The following is a 15749-nucleotide window of genomic DNA, read 5'->3' as shown; positions in this document are numbered from 1 at the left end:
AAAGCTAATTTTTTGTTCATTGGGCTTCATTTGACTGAAAATGGGATTTGCCAATAACAGAACCTCGATACGAAAAGTGACTAATTTCTTGGTGACTTAAACAAACAAATAGAATGATATATTCTCTAAAAAACAGCTCTCAAATAGAATTCGATTTTTTTGTTAGTAAACTTCCCTATGAGAATAGAACTAGTCTTTTTATCGCCTTTCGTTCGTTAGAAACTCAAAATGATTAAGTTTCGAGCGTGAAATAAAATTTTGCATTAAAATTTTTTTCTTCACCTGAAGAAAAATTACATCACAAGTGAAAAAAAATGTGCTAAATATCTCGTATGCACACAAAAATTCAATCTTCGGTAACTCCTCGAAAAAAAAACGAAATTCAAAAACTTTTTAAATTTCGAATCTTGCTCTGGACGAGCTTCTTAATGGTACAACTCACGTTTCTCTACGACGAATATATCGATCGGCAAAAATTGTCTGAACAAAAAAAACCCAGTTGAGTGTATAGTTCCTCGCCCCACAAGTGCGGTCGGAACAAAAATTTCCATTTTGGTGTCAAAGCACTGCGCTAGTAAATGCCAAAGTACTCTCAAAAAATGATTACCAATGCTCTGTTGACCACCCTCGATGAACTTTCCTGGTAAACTTATGGTAAACTTATGCATAAACTTATGGTTTCATATAAGATATGCGAAAATCATTTGTTTGATTGTGCAAATGTTGTTAATAATCTTATATGACGTTTTTACCATTATTAAAACCATATGTGATCTTTCTATGATTGCTGAGATTTATAATTACATTTTTTTTCTATTTAAAATATTTACTGATAGTTGGCGCGGCAATTGCCTCACAAATAGAAAACTAAGTATTTCTCCCAAGAGACTATCTTCAAGGACAAGGGTTAAAAAAAATTGCTACGATGACACTAACAGATAAGATTATTTGTCTTTAAGTTTAGTTTTTTCTAAAATATAATTCTGGTACACAATATTTTTTGCAAAAAGCACAAAACTAAACTGTGCTCATGAATTGATGAAAAAATTTGAACTGTCTGACCACATTCTGCAGAATGTAATGAAATTTTGTACAAGTAGATATTTCCATTTAAAACTACAAAGAAGTCAGAATTATCTATATTTGACTCAAAAAGGTGTATTTTGTCAATTTTCATTGTCCTGCTAAATTTTTACAACTTTTCAATTCTGACCGATTATATTCTTGGTATGTTTCCTAAAGTATCTTAAAATCATGTACGACTCGGTATTTTTACCAGGAATTATTTGATAATTAATTTGACAACTAAAATTTTTTAATTGTGTTCAACCCGGGCACTGCACACCATGGACCCCTATATACGCCTCTTTAAATCCTTTTTCGCCCACCCAAATAGTTGTTTTTTAGAACTTATATTGGTTCGACCCCACTTGTGGGGGAGGAACTATTTACTCAACTGGGGTTTTTGTTGAGACAATTTTTGCTGATCGATATATTCGTCGCAGAGAAATGTGAGTGGTATCATTAAAAAGCTCGTCCAATGTAGAATTCGAAATTAAAAAAATTTTTTGAATTCTGTTTTTTTACGAGGAGCTATCGAGGTTTAAAGTATCATGTGAACACGGGATATGTGGTTCCTTGTTGTTCACTTTAAGCAAAAATTTTGAACGAATAAACGTGTTTTCTACCAATATTTTGATTTAAAAACACATTTCACGCTATAAAATGCATCAATTTGCTGTTCTTAATAGACGAAAGGCGATTAAAAAAGACGAGTTCTGGTCTCATAGGAAAATATACCATTAAAAAATTGAATTCTATTTGAGAGCTGTTCTTCAGAAAAAATTTTTTCTTTCTTGTTTTTTTAACTCACAGAGAGAATAGTAACCTCTCATATCGAGGTTCCATTAATGACAAACCTCATTTTCATTCCATAATGCCCAATGAACAGAAAATTAGCTTTCAAGTAACCGCTCATATTTTTATGTCTTCGAATCTGAATTTTCGTATTTTTTTAAATAAAGTTTTGATTTTCTTTTAAAGATTTTACTCAATTTGTGAAGTCGTTTGCCATAGAAACGTTGATTTAAAGTGTAATAGTCTTCATATTGAGCCTTTAGTAAAACTATCTTCTGCTCTGTTTGAATAGCTAATGGCTGTTAAGACATTGGAAAGTTTTTTTCGAAACCTAGCCGATTTCAAAATTATTTTCGCAAATTCTATGTCAATCTCAGCAATGACAGTACCCCCGTTCTTTTTACTGCAACCAATAAAATAACCTGGTTATCCGTTTTATCTTCAACTATTCTGCTTTATGACTTCGATGTGACGAGTTTTCATATATATATTTTTAAATTTTTGGTTTTTTCTTAATTTTTTTGTTTATTTTTGGAATCGGATCACATTACCCGAATATGGATAGTTCCAACTGGCTCGGAGAAGACGTTTATAGAATCATGGCTAAAGTTTTTGGAGAAAAACTGGTGGATTAAATGGCTTCGACACTTTCTTCTCGCAAATTTATTTTGTTTTCTTTTGGTTTTTGCCAGTATTTGTTATTGTTTTCATAGCCTTAGGACTTACGCTGATGTTTATTGAAAAGTGATCAACAACAAACAGAATTCTCCTCCCATATAGGCTTATCGTAGCGTATTTGCTGAATTTCGTTGAAAGCTATTGATTTTAATGTCGTTGATACAACGGGTTTTCTCAAAGATTTTGCGGTTTTAAAAAGTTTGTTCATATTTCTTGATTTTTCAGGGCTTATAGTTGAAGAGACAAGAATCTAATTGTTGTCAAAAATTTACAAGAAAATAGGAATGTTTGTTCAGAAAACTTCATTTTTTAATGGCTTCGAAACTTTTGTCTCATTTTTTTTTAGCTTTTGCTGTTTTTTTTGTTCTTTATGGAATCGTAAAAAACTGAGAGGTCTCATAAGCTTCTAATTCAGAGTACTCTATGCAGTCAGCTTAGAGCTAATAGTTTTAAAAATTTTGATATTAATTGTTTTCAAGTTTTTTATTTTTTGTTTTTTTTTGTTTTAGTTTTTTTTTATATGAATAGTTTTCTTGTATAGTTTTTGTTGTTCTTATTGTCAAGTTTAAATTTATTCTGATCAATGAGAGATCCCATAAAACTCAGATTATGTCGTAACTGATCTTTTGTTTGTAGGACAATATCCGTTTTCATAAAATTTTTGTGAGAGTTCAATATTTGTGTTATTTTCTCTTCTACCACAATCGCGTAATAACAGAGCCCAATTATTTTCAGATGAGGCCCAAGTGAATCTATTTAATCGTTCAGTATAATTGCAACTCAATTAGTATTGAGAACGATTGAATTAAAAAACAATATTTAGATAATAGCTAATGATTTTAATGGCTTCAAAAATTTGTGTTTTCGCAGATTTTTGTAACTCCTTTATTTTTTCTGCATCTTGTGTCTGTTTCTATGGATTAGTCTAACCAAAGACTGGTCCTATCAGTTATGTAATGACTTTTAGTAAATTTATCGAGAAAGCTAATGATTTTTAAGACGTTTGAATTTATTTGGATCGAAAAATGCTGATAGATTTCTGAATTGCCCCTTATCATTTTTTCTTTTTATTTTTTACCTAGTCTCATCAAGGAAAAGTGCAATCTGCTCTCTAGTTCAGATAAAAGAAAATTTGTGCTGTTAAGATTTTATCTGATTGGATTTTGACTTTGTTTACTAGATGCTTTTATATTTAGATAATGAGCTTTTGCCGTGAAATTTTTACTTTTGTTTATTTTGTCTGTTTTTTTCTCGCAGTTTTTTTAATGGTGGATCTCGAGTGCTCATTAATGGCGTGGCATTATGTAGTTCAATTAGTAGTTTGAGTGTGAAACGTTTTTTTAAAAATCAAACATCCTTTATTGGTTATACCTTCATTTGGTTGACAATAAAGTCAAAAAAGTAGATCAGCTTGGGTCGGAACTTCATGTGCAAACGCTCATTAACGAGTCTCGTTGTATTTAAAAAATTTACATTTTCAAAATTGTACCAAAAATTCAGAAAACGAATTGGATTAATTAAAGCGTTTAGCAACTCTTATTGTCATTGTAAAATGGAACCAATAAGCAATAACAGATAAAATTGAAGAGAAATATGTAAAATTTTAAAAGTTCATAGAATCGCCGTAAGAAAAGTTTAATTTGACTTCCTACTGTTTTACATCTCTCCGGCTCAAATCTATTATCATTCATAATTGATTAAAAAAAACTCATCCTATGCTTCCTCTCCTAATAAAGTTGGTCACAAAATAGAACTAAGGAGAACTAATGTTGCTGAAGTATATAATGTCTGTAATCTGACTCCTTAAAATCTCGCTTGAAATTTGCTTCTTTCAAGCGTATCTTAACGGCGCAAATTAATGGGTTTCAACTGTCATGGTGGAGCGATAAGTAGAGCAAAGGTCAAGGATTCTGGAGATCATTGGTTTGATCCTCATTCAGAACTTTATTTTTGCACTTGGCTCAAATCTGACAATTGTAAAATCAAACTGAACGCAATTCTGAAAAGTCGAAAAGGTTACATGAATCAAGACTATGATTCATTAAAGATGAGAAATTGCATTTATACTGGCCCAGTACTGAATCGCATTTGGAGTTAGGCACGGGTTTTAATTATTGATTTTACTAAGATATACTTTATAATTTTACATCTCTGCAAGGGAATATGCAATATTCGTTGACTGGTAGCACTTATTTCACCCCACGCAAATCATCAGCAATGTAAGAACAAACTTGCATTCAAGACAAACTCAAGATTGACAAACCGGCACTAACCTATGTCGATCTTTTCGTTTGTCATCGTCTATTAGGTAGACGTTTTCTGAACGCACACAAGAGGTAAAGTCAAGGTAAAGTCTTTTCATGGGTCCAGCTAGGTCTTTTCATAGCCAATTATAGTCGAGTACGGTCTTTTCATGGGTCGAGCAAAGTCTTTTGTTAAAAATCTCAGTCGAGCTAAAGTCCAGCGTGTTTTAAAGTTGAGGTAAAGTCTTTCCATAGCTCAAATGAGTCGAGTACGTTATTTTCATAGTACTTTTTGGTCGAGCATTGTCTTTTCATAAGTATGTACCTAAGCCATGGTTACGGTCGAACCGAAGTCAGCCCCACAGACGCAGCCAACTCTGCAGTAGCGACTAGCCATGTTCTGTCACATAGACGAGCCACGTTCTGCCCATAGCCGACTTACAAACTCTGTCATACGCGAGTTAACGTGGGCAAGATAAACTCTTTAACAATTTTTTGCACTAAAGACCACTCTGCCACAGAAACTGGAGTAGTTAAATAAACAATGGGCTGCAATATATTAATCCAATTGAGTTTTTTATCAGTTCAGTTTGTTCATGAAACCTTCTTACTGTTCACCACGACAACAAAAAAACGTGTAAGAATTTTTCTTACAGTTCAAGAAAAACCAATACACATTTTTCCAGATCGTTCAGGCAAAAATTAAAAACAAACAACTTTTTAAAAGTACATCACATCGCAAAAGGTCCATATAAAAGAAAGGAACAAGAAAGGAGGGACATTTGACAAAAAACCACTTTTTGAGGTTTTTTCAACAGAATTTAATCAAAATAGCCAAAACAATTTTTTTCTGTTGTTTTAGGATATTTGAAATACTGCGAAAAGGGTATGTTTAACATGGAACACTTTTGTGACCCCTATGGTCACAAAATATTTTTGAAATGCGATCAAGCCTTCGAGTGACATTGGACGAAATTTCAAAACTTAAAGTTTTATAATACTTACTTTAAATTTTTAAAATAAATAATATCCCGTTATCTCCGTTACAGCACCGGCATCAGATTTTGTATCGGCTCCGAACATCTGATTTATCGTACATTTGGTTTCTAGAAAAATGAATTTTAGGTCAAAAAAATTATATAGCGCTGATTTTCAATTAAATCCAAGAAAAATATGTTGCTTTGTTGGTGATATATTACCGGTCATCTTTTACTTTGGCAAAGATCTCCGACGGAATTTTGTTGGCTGTTTACGTTTTAAAAGACTCCCTGTATTTTAATAGTGCTTCTTCTTGCTTCTGAACCTAAACGTTTAGATCGTCTTCAATCCCTATGTTTTTGTCTCATTAGCAATACCAATAACCATCCCCTCTTTGTCTATTGTGTCCAGAAAAATAATGCAATGAAAAATTTGGATTTGAGTAGTACGAAGCCAATGTTTTACTCACCAAACTTTCTGAGCTGCAACGTCAAATTGGCATTAGCGGTCCCTAAAAATCAGTCAACCTGTTTGGGTACGTAATTCTATCAAAATTGATTGAATGGTATTAGTCTAAAATTTTCTTATAGTTCAATTTAGAATAAACTGTTTCACGTGTCGGTTTCAGCTCACGGTCGCTACTGTTTTTCAATCGTCAGTTTGATTCAAAACCTCGCAATAAGGAGCTTTTGCAGGCTTAGCGTATTGATACTCATTAATGTTTTCATTAGTGAAATCAAATGTATTTCAGCGCAAAGATCAGCTGGAAAATCTACCATGAAAGCTCTGATGTCATCATTTCTCATGAGCTTGTTTGCTATTGTGTCCATTTTGTACCCAATGTGTGTTCCTCATCCGTCGAGATTGCTTATGAATTAAATCATGCTTACAATTTCCGCTCTTGAAAAATAAATTGCCTCACAGTTGCAGAAGTCAATTTCAAATTTTCCATAATTTTTAATTTCTCTGAAAAAAATTGGTTAATTAACTGTTCTCTCGGCTGTAGCCAACAACTGTGGTACCGTTTCAAAATTCCCTGTTATGAAACCTAAAGATTCCCCGTTTTCAACGGAAATGACATTAGCCCGAACTTTTGTTGATGTTCTTCAAAACCAATTAAACGGAAAGAAATTTGAATCTAATTTATGATGTGTTCAATTTCTGTCGACAAATTATTTCACTTAAAGCTACTCTCCAGTTTCTAGAAATGTACGGTTGAAAAAGTTCTGAAACAATGTATTGTGTTTTGATCAAAAATCACATCGAAGCGGTAGAGTTTACCTGTGCTGTAAATTCGTCGTGAAATTGTTTACTTTTCTTTCTGTAAATTGGATTCTTGCCTTGAATGAAATTCGGGCTGACAGAGTTTACCCTGAATAAATTCGGTGTCGGTGTCAAAAGAAGGTACGTTGGAGGAATCAATTTTAGTAAGAGAGCAATTTCAAACACCCTGTCAGTTAATGACTGTTTGTAACCCTTCCCGAAAGTCTCCTCATTCTTACCGCAGTCAACGACACAAGCCAAAGTTTTTTCTCACTTTGAAGGCACGGAGTTCTATTGTTCGATTGACTGTAGAATGTATAGTTTTAAAAAAACAACCAAATTATCTAGATATGAAATCCACTCTTCATCTAAACACCTGTGTAATATATTTCCAAAAAGCGGCAACTTTTTCTGCATAGACGGTTCTTCTTCACAATAATGACACTGTATGTATGTTAGTGTTTTTTGCAGAGGGTTTCGAACGCACCGAGGAACTCCATACTATCATCAACCGATTTTTTTAGGTTGTTTTTGTTTGATCATTTATATAAAAAATTTTGCTGCTGTTGTAGCATATTTCTTTTTCAACAGTCCAACTCGTGAGTACCTTGAAAAACAGTCAACTGCGTCATGCAAAAATTTTACAATTTTTTAAGTTCGTCAACATATGTTAAATATAAGGACCAGACTTCGATTCTATCATTTACAAAGACATCGAGCCTTAGTAAACTGGGGCGAAGTGAAGGATTTTTGGTGAATGACGGAACTGTCTCCAGGTACAAGTTAAAGTATTTCATCGACCATTTATTCTATTTTTGCAATCTGTTTGCATTTCCAATTCATGACTGCCCGTTTAAATAGAGCCTGTCATGTTTCCTCACATTGTCATTAGAAATACCAATCTCTTCAACTCGTCTTTTCTCCTGTGTTTTTGCCTTGGCTCTGGGATTTTCTGCTTTGCCTCAAGTCTTCCCTGTTGCTTCTGCTGCTGTGTCTTTTGTTGGTTGTTCTGATACGATCTTCTCTTTCTTTTCTTGTATGCTTGAGTTCTGTAAGCAACATAATCGGCTGATATATCACGCTCACTCAAGATTTTGAACTACATTGGCAAGTGACCTTTTATGGTAACTTTTTGTAAATTGTACAAGAAATTTGACACCTTGAATCCTTTAGACTCGTCGTCAATTTGGAGAACATAACTTTTTTTGCAATTAGAAAAAATATGGAATTTGGGCTTTTGAAGCTTAGTAGCTGCTCCAATTTTAGTTACTAAATGATTGAGTCAAATGCTATATCCTCCCGATTTTCACAATCGCTCTTTTTCACTGTCGACACTAACAAACGACTCGGTTTTTACATTATGCAGATAGTTTGTTGCGTCACCGTTATTGTTATTGGTTGTTCTCCTGCTCAATCTATCGGCGTCAGTGTTTGCGCCTTTCATTTTTTTCTTAGTGTTTCCCTGAAAATTTTGGATTGAAAACAGAGTTGCTTTTTGCCGATGCATTGGACTATCAAAATTTTTTTCTAGGTGGATTTCTTTGATATGAAAATAAAATTTGGTATCAGTTCAAATATTTCCGCACGCAATTTTTGTCTTTTAGTGTTCGTAGCAAAAGAATCCCAGTGTTCTGTCGATTTCTAATTTTATGGTAATATATTGCTTTTTCTTCAGACTTGTTTAATTGATAACAGATTTTGAAATGAATCCTCTTAATTGTGAAGAATCTGTTTGTTCACAGGAACATTTCCATTGATCACATTGAGCAAGGTTTGGCATAGAGAGTTTGAAAAACTATACGGTGCTTAATTGAGAAATTTTCCTAATTTGACCTCGGGGAAGACCAACATCTGCTTTAACATGCTCATTTCTTTTTCTCTCAAGCGTTGAATTTGCTAAAACCGCTCTTCAAGGCAGATATAAAATTGTTGGAACTGATTAGAAGACTTTTTAAAAACAACATAAAAACGGAATGCGTCTGATTTTCTTGGATTCAAGTTGATTGTTAAGTGTCCAAACGCAGATTTTGTTGAAAATTCATAGTTTCATTTGAAAACCTTACATTACGGAATTGTTTTCTAATGAAAAGTATCTGCTGTATGTTTTTTAGCTGACTTGAACAAAATGACGTATCTTTTTGGATAAATTATGCCGAAAAACCGAGTCTGTTGAAATAAATTTAGTTTCTATGTTGTCCAGCTGTTGCAAATATTTTCTTGTTAAAAATCCTTCAAAGGGAGTCGTCAATTAGAAGCAGACGGTTTTCTAGCTAACAGAAGAATTCGAATTCAGAGAATTAAAAAAAGTTCAAATTAAGCTCTATTGTGCTAAACGTTGGTTGCTCATATTGATGGAAAAGAGATAGAACAAAAGCGGGGATTGAAGTGTTTCTCAATAGCATTTGAATTCTAACTGCTGCTTTTTCTCACCGCGATTGAACACTGAACCTTTTTAACTCCCCACCAATAGCGTACGCAAAGTGACAACCGTTAAATCTCATTTAAAAAGAAGCTTTTTTGCAAACATGAATTAACTTCGTTCAATTTTATAGATTAATTTTCTATTTTGTTAGTCACAAATACCTTCCAAAAGATTTCATAAGTAGTGTATTTAGACTTTTTGTCGTTTTCTCGGAGTCATTTTTATTTCAACTGCATACGATAAGAGGTTCCATAAAAGACATTAGATTCTAAGTTTCCCTCACTGACTAAAAATTTTAAGGGAGGATTGTAATCGTCCAGAGGTACCTGAAGTGAAATTGACCAGTTGGGAATACTAAAGTGAGTATGTTCATTAGTTTTTTCTTTTCTACGACAAGGTATTTTTGGAACTATTCAGAAATTGATATATGTTTCCGCAGCATCACCAGTTCCCCCTTGTTGTAGAGAAGCTGTTGTTTTTGCGGCACATTTTCTCCCCGTGATTTTTTTTTCTCTTTTTTGAATATAATCCATGTCCACCTATTATTAATACTATTATTATTATTATTATTATTATTATTATTATTATTATTATTATTATTATTATTATTATTATTATTTTTATTATTATTATTATTATTATTATTATTATTATTACTACTATTATTATTATTATTATTATTATTATTATTATTGTTATTATTATTATTATTATTATTATTATTATTATTATTATTATTATTATTATTATTATTATTATTATTATTATTATTATTATTATTATTATTATTATTATTATTATTATTATTATTATTATTATTATTATTATTATTATTATTATTATTATTATTCGCTTTGTAATTGCATGCTTTGAAACTTGGAGATGAATCCAATTGAAGAACTCAAGAAGCTGCCTTCTCGATTCATTGCATCGCAGACAGAGCCAATAGAAATACAAATGTCCTTTCCGTATGCAAAATGCCAGCCCCGTGATTTGACAAAAATATTCGTTCGGAATCGGACAAGGCAACTCCTCACTATGAACTTGAAACCAGCAACGAAGTTTGTTAAAAACAAACCTGAATTGCATTCCAACTGCGCGATTTTTTTTGCCAAAAATAAGCATTCCAGACAAATACATGTAACACAATTACTACCTTCTTAAAATGAAAGATCTCCTCTCGTGCACTAAAGGACCAGGGACCCCCTACGGGATCAGGTATCTCACTCGACAAAAACAATCTCGAATGATCTCTCTCCCCCCAACCTTCGCGTCTATATCTCATACTACTAATCTATACGGAAACCCTTCCGGATGAGATTTCAACAAGGTAGGTATACTTGCTTAATTTGAACATGTTTCAATGAGAGGTCTGTCACATCGCCTTACTCGTCTAGGAGCAACAGGTCCTCACGGCATATTTGGCCCAAGTTGAGGTGTCAGAGCGAATCGATTTCTGTTCAGATTAATTCGGGTGCACACCTCTCTCTGCATTATGCGTTTGGAACTATAGAGCAGAGGGAAAGCTCAGGAACGGAGTTTAGTCTGATCTTTGGCGGGTTCAAACCCAAAATTGTTAAACGCTGCAAACTTTTTGAAGTTGGTGTTCCATTGGAAATAGTTGTGTTGTTAAGGAAAATAGGAGAAGTGAAACGTTCATTGGGTATCGCAAATGGACTCAACATTTTTTTGTAAAAGATGAAAACAATTTCTCGCCTGTTGTTAAATTGAACAAGGCCGTGAATGAAACTCTGAAAAACAATTGCAGCGGCTACAATTGAGAATTTAAGAGTCATTGGCAAAAAAAATTCTTTGTTCTGTCACTTATTCCGCGAAGATTGATAATGAGTTCTAAAAATGATTAATAAACGTCAATAACAACTAAGATATTAAAGATTTTAGACCAACAATGAATTTCCTCCTTATGATGCATCGTGTTTAAAGATATCACCGGAAACAATCTCCAAAATATAGATTCACAATGCGGAATAGTTGTTCGATAACTATTCTTGTTTTTCTTTGATAAGACCACTGAGCCATAGCAGTTTACGTTATTTTTATCTTGCCATAAACAAAAAAAAACGTTTTACGTTCGTTCAAAAATTACAGATTTCATATTATGATGGTTTCCAAGAAACATCAAGAAACTTAGAAGTTTTCTTTATTAGAGTTTCAAAGAACGAAAGAAGAACTTACCTGACGAACTTTATTGCTGTGTCGATAAGTAATGGCCACAAAACTAAACTCACTTCTAATTTTGTTTTGGCGCTATAATTATCTTATTGACCTATAAATCATATGTCAGAAGCAAATTCTCCCACCAACAGAAACCTGATTTTAACATCCACCGACCTCCAACTAATGAACTCGATTGCACCCAAGCCATATATGATTCTAATGAAATGTTGATGAAAATAGAAAATCACCTCCGGGATTCGGAATTAAGATCTATTCACATGCCAATCATGTAAAATATTTTTAGCTAATCTAAATTTTTTCTGTATATTTTCGCATAGATAACCACTATAAATACAAGCTAATTTTTTATATTTTCATTCAAAATTTAATTTAAAATTCAACTTATTGAATTCTTTGACCCGTGTTATCGACCACGACAATGGTGTCCAGACCAGCTACAGACAGACAAATTTTGGATCTACAGAATGCAGAATCAGCTACTGTGTGGATTATGTCTTTTGTGGCGAAATGTCGCGCAGAGAAGAAAGAGGACAAGGTCAACAACGACGGTAATGTACAGGACCTACTGTTAACCAATCTCTTCCTTAGTATGTGCGGGTAAGATGCAATTATTAAACTTAGGAGCCTAATGAGTCCTAGGAATTTGATAGACACTCTGTATAAAGACATCAGATTGGCGATTCAAAACTATATTCCTCCTAAAGAGAGAGTAGTAACGGCAGAAAGGGCTAAAATTCTGTCCGTTATACAAGGAGTAGGGGAGTCAGACGACGACTTCCTAGCACGTCTTAGAGAAGAAGCACGCTATTGTGACTTCGAAAAACTGAAAACAGCGGCCAACCCCGAAGAGGAGTTGGTAAAAATAAAGTTTATCTCAGGTTTGAGGGACCCTGAAGCAAAACTTAGACTACTAGACGGTATCAAAGCAAAACCAGCAATGTCGGTTACTGAAATGACCGAGAGCTTACAGTTCAGAAGTCAAGCAATGGCTTTTGCAAGTTCTTCATCAGGTAATAAGCCCTTTAATGTGAAAGAAGAGGTTGGGTTCAACTTCAAAAAGAGCTTTCGAAAACCAAATGAAAAAATTACGGCTAATAAAAACAACAACATGTGCACTAGGTGTGGAGGTAAGCCACACTCTAGTAGAACCTGTCCAGCGCTAAGCAAAAAATGCAACACCTGTGAAAAGGTGGGACACTTCTCAAAAATGTGTAGAAGCAGACCCCAACCAAATTCAGGTAAGTACAATAAACAGAATAACTTTTGCAAAGAAGAAAATGTTTCTTCAGAGCAAGCATCTCCAGCATTGGAGATGGGAAAATTTTATACTAAAGAACAAATCTTTAGCATGTCTGTGACATGGGAATATATCTCAATAAATAACTGCAAAGTAAAAATGCAGGTAGACACAGGTGCAGATAGCACAGTGATATCATCAAAAATACGGACTGAGCTTGGTAAACCTCAGTTGGATGGTAAGATAAGACATCATGAAGCTTATGGTGGCCATCAATTAACGCTTCTGGGATCACTTACTTGTGACGTTGAGTGGAACGGAAGCAGGCTCATTCAAAAACAACTTGCAGTTGTGCAGTCTGATAAAGAATTTGGACTACTTGGTAGAGACCTCCTACCCAAGCACGGCGTGAACAACATCACAGTCTGGCACCTACCTGCTGTGAAGGGTTACAAAGCTCATGTGAAGCTGAGACCAGGAACACAGCCAATGTTCTGCAAAGCCAGAAAAGTACCTCTACCTCTTCATGACAAGGTCACAGAGAAGCTGGAACAAATGGTCAGACAAGGCATTCTTGAACCGGTACAGCCAGGAGGAGTCACTAATGCATCTCCAGTGGTGTGGCAGAGAAAGAAGAGTGGAGAACTGAGACATTGCGTGGACTTGAAAGTGCACATCAATGGCAATGTCATGGATGAGGACTACCCAATACCGGACATGGAGACGATCTTCCACAACCTACATGGGGCCTCATACTTTGGCAAAATTTACCTATCAGATGCCTACTATCAAATTGAACTTGACGAAGAAGCTAAAGATATATGCACAATCAACACATCTCAGGGACTGTTCAAGATGTGCCGACTACCTCAGGGATTGAAAAACTCTTCTTCAATCTTCCAGAATTGCATCGAATCAACACGTAAAGGAATTAAAGGTGTTGTGATTTTTCAAGACGATGTATTGGTGTATGGAACTACCAAGGAGCAGTTCGACAAGAGAATGCTTGCAGTCAAGAGTCAACTACGTGAGAAAAACTTTACTATTAATGAGAAAAAATCTAACTCAAAACCAGTCGATAGCGTTAGTTTTTTGGGATACTCCATTTCAAAGGAGGGAATAGCACCAGATCCCAAACATGTTGAAAAAATAAAAAGATTCAAAAGCACCAACTAACAATAAACAACTCGAATCGTTTGTTGGGCTAGCTAATTTTTACGGAAGAATGATACCTGATTTTGCAACAAAAATACTTCTCTTAAATAACATGAGAAATAGCGATTTCTCATGGGGCAAAATGCAACAAAAAGCCTTTGAAGACATAAAAAATGAATTATGTGCTAACCCACTAGTACAGCCATATAGTCTACAAAAAGAAGCAACAGTTACTACTGACGCCTCTGAAAAAACCATTGGCGGGGTTCTTTCGCAAGAAGGACATCCAGTCATATATGTATCGAGAAAATTGACTCCACCGGAGCAAAACTACTCAGACATAGAGCGGGAAGCACTGGCAATTGTGTTTGTGGTCACAATACTAAAACAATTTCTTCTTGGAAGACGATATACCCTACAGACTGACCACAAACCACTGAAATATCTCTTTGCACCAGACGAGGAGATCCCGAAGACAGCATCAGCGAGAATCACAAGACGGGCAATAGCTCTAATGGGTTTCGACTATGAGTTGAAGTTCACACCAGGAGTGCAGATACCCCATGCAAATGCTTTGAGCAGAATTGATTTTGACAAATACGAATCCGACAACAATCGAAAGTGCTTCTTAATCAATTTCATCTATAATAATGATAATGGAATCATCTTCAGAGGTGTTGTTCCTTTCATTCCACCCAAACTATGACACTTAGTTTTGGCAAAAGCGCATGAGACACATCCCGGGAAGAATGCAACTGAGGCATCAGTCAGAATGATAGCATGGTGGCCTGGCATTACTCAAGACGTTCAACACTTTGTTAGTAAATGTAAGAATTGTCAATTGAACAGGCCTAGCCTGGGAAAAACGGTCTCTACGTGGCCAGAAGCCGGCGTTTGGGAACGGCTCCACATGGACTGGGGTTATGTTAAGGACCAAGGCAATTTCTTAGTAATTGTTGATGGGGGTTCTGGTTGGATAGAAGCCTTCTCCACGGGAAAAAGAACATCAGAAACAGTTAAAATATATCTTAGTCAAATCTTTGCAAGATTCGGAATACCAAAAATTTTAGTTTCTGATAATGGTCCTGAATTTGTAAGTGGTGACCTTAAACAGTGGTGTGAATCACTGGGAATTAAGAAAATAGAATCACCCGTCTATCATCCAAGAGCTAATGGACTAGCTGAAAGAGCAGTTCAGACACTGAAGCGGGCACTTCAAGCGTGGTGTCCTAACCTTAATGTGTCATTTGGAGCATTCCTGCAAAGGGCACTGATGACACATCGCAACACTTCAAAGACGAGGAGCAAAACTCCAGTTGAACTCTTGTTGGGACGCAGAGTGAGACTACCAGCAATAGCAGATTTCGACTTTTGCGGACCCATTCTATTCAAGGCCAACGAAAACACAAAGACAGTTCCTGCTACCTTCATCATCAGGAAGGGCTTGAACAAATCTTCCATACAGCCCGAAAACTCAGCACCGACTATTCTAGTGAGCGACAGCCAAATTGCGAGACTAGACGAGGACAATGTGAAAATTGAACCAGCAGTGGAGGAGACCATATCTCAATCAAAACAACAACTTCAGATTACAGATGTGGGACCTTCACTTCAAGATGAAGCTTCTGCAGCCACATCATCTGCAGACCACCAACAACCCGAAACCTCAGAGCCTCCACGAACATCAACAAGAAACAGAAAACAACCCGACAGATTT

The sequence above is a fragment of the Convolutriloba macropyga genome, chromosome 9 (assembly GCF_964194025.1).
Source record: "Convolutriloba macropyga chromosome 9, txConMacr16.3, whole genome shotgun sequence".
Lineage (NCBI taxonomy): Eukaryota > Metazoa > Xenacoelomorpha > Acoela > Convolutidae > Convolutriloba > Convolutriloba macropyga.
This window is presented reverse-complemented; position numbering follows the sequence as displayed.